General features: G+C 40.7%; 1 pseudogene; it reads right to left on the reverse strand.

Annotated features, from left to right (window-relative positions):
• Window positions 1-1,605: 1,605 nt before the first annotated feature.
• Window positions 1,606-2,675, reverse strand: LOC127081167 (NADPH-dependent thioredoxin reductase 3-like; annotated as a pseudogene).
• Window positions 2,676-5,157: the final 2,482 nt, after the last annotated feature.

Below are 5,157 nucleotides of genomic sequence, written 5' to 3' on the forward strand. Positions count from 1 at the left end.
CGCCGCTTGAAACTGGCAAGGCTTTCGTGTGTTTGAACGTTCTGACTGTTGATGCATCACTACATTGAAGAACTCTCATGACCGGCTAGCAGGATTGGTGGTTGTTAATCATGTTGCCTTTTGAATTACATATGGGAGCGTCACTATGCTTTGAAGCTCAAGCACGTTGGAATTTACTCCATCAGTGGCATGCTTGAATTTTAAAGCCTAAGATGATGCGCAGTTGGTTTGATGAAGCAGGATGCAAGCTATGGAATATGAGGACACATTAGTAATATATGTTAGTTGTTTTTTGAAATCCTGTTAGAAGGAGGTTGTTAGCAGAAAAATCTAAATATTTAGAATGTGGAGTTTAATTATGCAGTTTATGGTGGATTTCACTTGAATAACTATGTCATAGTTAACTGTGTTACATGATAATTAATGGATTGTTTCATCCATGGTTCTTTGTGATGTCAAGCTGTCAGTTAGCTATATGGTGAAATGGATGTGTCGCGAGTGTCGGAATTTGGCCAGTATGCTAAGAAAATCTGCACATGTAGCTTGCACACTTATGCTAAGACACAGTTGGACTGACTAACTGTTAATTGGCCAATTATGCTTGTTGCCAAAATTTATGCTGCTAGTTGAGGTTGAGATAACTTTGAATGTGCCTGTGTGCGTTTCGAATGAGGTGTACTAGGCTCCTTGTTTGGTTAAATATGAACGTATGGATTTGATTTGTAGATTGGGATGTGGAATGAATGGGTTTGAATATTTGATCCTGATTTGGTATGCTATTGGACTTCTGTAGGTTGAATTCTTGGTGTTGGCGCTGCGACCTCGGGAATTGCCCAAAATTGGCTGGCAGATGAACCAAGTCATGGTTGCGGAAGCAAATCTCTGCAATACCAATCTAACTTCCGTAATAAGCTGTCCTCACCTATCTAGAGCTGTCCTGAACTACTGTGGCATCGAGAAATTAAGTCCAGGAGATGGTTCACAGGTAAGTTGACATACCGGGGTAATGGTCATGACATTAAGCGACTCTCAATGTTGAAGTAATATGTTGGGGTTCACAGTTTAGCCTATTCTACAGTATTGCTTCTCCACCATCAAAAGAGAATGCCGTTTTCCATTATATGCTCCAAATACATGGCTTAAACTTCATCATTCCAAATGTAATATTCCATTATTTTAGAATATACTACATGAGTCCCAGCGGTCAAAATTTAGGATTAATAGAACCTTTTGGTTTGTGCTTTGTTCTCTTTCTATTGCAAATTTGGACCATGGTATCTTGGCTCGCAGCTCGGCTTAGTTTTGATGTCGGCATTTTTAGCTTGCGTTCGGTTTAGGATGTCTGTAACACGCACAACTGCTCTTCCTTTCTTTTCTTTGTTTTCCGTTTCATTGGAAGGTAATGCAACAGTGTCTAAAATCTTAACATCCCCATTAACTGTGTCCTGATCATTGTGTTCATTTCCTTGAGGCGGGTTAATAACATTGCTAATACAAGCGTCGCCAACAGTAAGAAGTGTCTTATCCTTGGACCGTTCCTTCCTTTTTCACTTTGGTTTTGGCTGATGGAACTCTATAAGAAGACCACTGTTGACGAGATATCTCTCAACAGATAAAGCTGCAATGCATCAAGATCCAGCAGCAGTTACGGCTTGCCTCCATTCGTGGTCCTGCACATCTCCAGCAGCAAATAAACCTTCAACTGAAGTTTTTGCAGTGCCCTCCTTAACAAGCAAGTAGCCAGACTGGTCTAGTTTAACTTGGCCTTTTAATAGTTGGGTATTTGTTGAATGGCCTATGTCATAGAATAGCCCTTTGGCCTCAAGCACGGACTCCTCCTCGGTACCCATCTTTCTTACTAAAATGCCAGACATTTGTCCTTTTGTATTACTTACAATATCCACAGCCTCTGTATTGAAGTGCACAGTGACATTTGGATTGTCATACACTTTATCTTGCATGGCTTTAAAAGCCCTTAGTTGGTCCCGGCGTACAAGTAAGTGAACATGACAAGCATATTTTATCAAGTATAACGCTTCCTGTATAGTTGTATCCCCCCCTCCAACGACAACAAGAATTTGACCCTTAAAGAGAGGTGATGCTCTGTCGCAAATAGCACAAGCACTAATTCCTCGACTCCAAAATTCATCTTCTCTGGGTAGCCTAAGTCATTTTGTAGTTGCTCCAGTAACAAATATTACAGTATGTCTCTTTACCTTACGTTCACTGCTTTGGATAAGAAAAGGACTACTATTCACATCAATAGCTTCAACGTCTTCATAATGCAACTCTGCTCCCCAACGTTCAGCCTGTCGTCCCATCCTGTCCATTAGATCAAGTCCAGTAATCCCATCTGGAAATCCTGGAAAGTTCTCTACTTCAGTTGTAGTCATCAATTGACCCCCAGGAACACTACCCACCTGGTAACCCTCAAACACTACAGGTTTCAAATTGGCTCGTGCAACATATATTGTTGCGGTGTATCCTGCAGGGCCTGAACCTATAATTACCATATTCTCAACTCCTTTTCCTAGTGAGGCCACAGAGGAGGAGGAGGTAGAAGAAGTCTCGGAAGAGTCTCAGAGTGTGAGAGAAGAAAGACGAGTTCGGAGGGAGCGACGTGAATTGATGAAGATGAAACGATGAGGCGGAGGACTTTTTTCATTGTTTGTCATGCTTTTGATAAAGCACATTTCTTCCTGAGCATTGGGTAAGCAAGGACCAATGTAACACTTCTACTTTCTCCTAATGTTTTCTTACCTTTTCACACGCTTCATCAAATGCGGCGGTGGTGTTAAAATCTCCACTGTATAACTCCCTAGTATTGTAGAGTGTATGCAGATATTGCAGTCAGTGCCCCACCGACGAACAAGACAGCTTGTGACAGCAGACGGTCTTTCGGTACTTGCAGCATCGGATATTAAGGCAATTATGCTCAATGTTGGGCCTTCAGTTCATATGCATCAACAACATTGTTGTTATCACTACCCTCGAAAAACCTGTATTGAAATCGTTCTCCTGGCATGGCTTGACAACAACATTTTATTACACTGCTCCAACTCTATACTAGCTTCAGCATCAACCTTGGATAATCAATGGGAAATGGCAATTCTGCTGCTTCTAAAAGGTCAGGGGATTGTGATTATGTGGATAGCTGCAGGCATCGTGTTGATTTGAAATTACGTTGTTGTTCCAACCTTTTTGTGGGATAATCTGGTTATATTTCTGCTGCAAGTTTATGACAAGGCCCATGTATGCTCTCCATTAAAGCTTTCCCTATTGCCCTTGAGTTAAGCGATGAAGGATGGATCACAATGTGTCAAGTTCTATTGTGTTAGAGCCACTAGGATTTGGTTTGGGGCAAACCAAAACCAAGATTTGACAAGCCAAAATATGAGGTTGAATCATGAAAACACTTACTTGGAAATGAAGCAAACAAGGGAGCACACAACCAAACATGAAAATTGGATAAAGAATCAAGGCCAAAGGCTAGATTAGGTTTTGGATGACCAAAAAAAATGGGGAAGTTGACTTTGGTCAAGGTTGACCAAAGTCAATAAAAGGTCAAAAATTCCAATTTCTTTGTATTTTCTTTGTAAACGGACAATGTATTGCTGATCATGATGGAATTTAGGGTTTGTGAATTTTGGGTTGACTTTGGTCAAAGTTGACCTAAAAGTCAACTATTGACCAAAGTCAACAATTGGTTAAAAATGTAACTTCTTGTATTTTCTTATATTGAATCACATGTAATGGTTTAAAATGTAGTGGAATAGATTGAAATGGATCAACTAATGGGTTGAAATTGGTTTCCAAATTGTTTTATTTTATGACTTGGACTTTTGAAAAATAACTTGATTGATAATGTACATGAACAAAGCCATCAAGTGAGACCATAAGATTAGGGTTTTGACATAGTGTCCATGTACCAATGGCATGACCACAAATGGCTTGAAGCATATGGAATTTGGATATTTAGATGATCAGGACCAGAGGAATATCCACAACCATATGGGTAGAATCGAGGACTTGGGACCAAAACAAATGCCCCAAGAAGGGTTAGGCCAAGAAAAACTGACAAAGGATAAAGATTGAAGGGTTATGAATGCACCATGAAACCACCAAGTTCATCTGATTCCCCTCTTCTAATTAGGGTTTTAGAGACCCAGATAAGGCATAGGTGAAGCCCCATGAAGTTATTTCTTGAAGAATTAGGGCTTTGAAGGCCCTAGACTGTCTGGCCACACCTTTGTTGAAGTCAACCTTCACCACCTTCATTAAGGTTTCACATCCCATATGCTGATGATGTGATTAGGCCATGCCTTTAGACTTTGATGTCTATGTAAACCCTAGTTTTATGGGCCCAAGTTTCTTTTGAATCCATGAGGAATGATGCATGTGGATGAGTTATGAATGTATGCAAGTCATCTCCTGATCAAGTGATTGTATGCATAGGTGAGAAAGGGGAGGGTAAATTTAGAGGTAAACAGTGTGCAACGTTCAGAATTGAACATCATAACTCGTCACCGTATCGGCCCAAGATGAATGGGGTTGTTGAAGTCGCGAACAAAAATATCAAGAAAATTATTCAGAAGATGGTAGTCACGTATAAGGATTGGCATGAAATACTACCTTTTGCATTGCACGATTATCATACATCAGTGTATACTTCAACAGGGGAAACCCCTTATTCCTTGGTATATGGCATGGAAGCAGTCCTCCTTATAGAAATGGAGATCCCCTCGATGAGAGTCTTGATGGAGGCTAAGTTAGACGAGGCGAAATGGGTTCAGGCAAGGTTCGATGAGCTCAACCTTATTGAAGAGAAGCGCCTAAAAGAGTTATGTCACAGTCAACTCTATCATAAGCGTCTTAAGAAGGCATTCGACAAGAAAGGTCGTCCTAGAATATTCCAAGAGGGAGATTTGGTGCTGAAGAAAATCTTGCCCATTCACAAGGATTCTAGGGGAAAGTGGACAGCAAATTATGAAGGTCCATTTGTGGTGGTTAGAGCCTTTTCAGGAGGTGCTCTAATCCTCGCGACTATGGACGATGATGAATTGCCATTTCCCACGAATGTCGATGCAGTTAAAAAGTACTTTGCCTTAAAAAGTGGAATGATAAAGGCCGCTAAATCGAAACCTTAAAGGGCGATTT

Source organism: Lathyrus oleraceus, chromosome 5 (assembly GCF_024323335.1).
Source record: "Lathyrus oleraceus cultivar Zhongwan6 chromosome 5, CAAS_Psat_ZW6_1.0, whole genome shotgun sequence".
NCBI classification, from domain to species: Eukaryota; Viridiplantae; Streptophyta; class Magnoliopsida; order Fabales; family Fabaceae; genus Lathyrus; species Lathyrus oleraceus.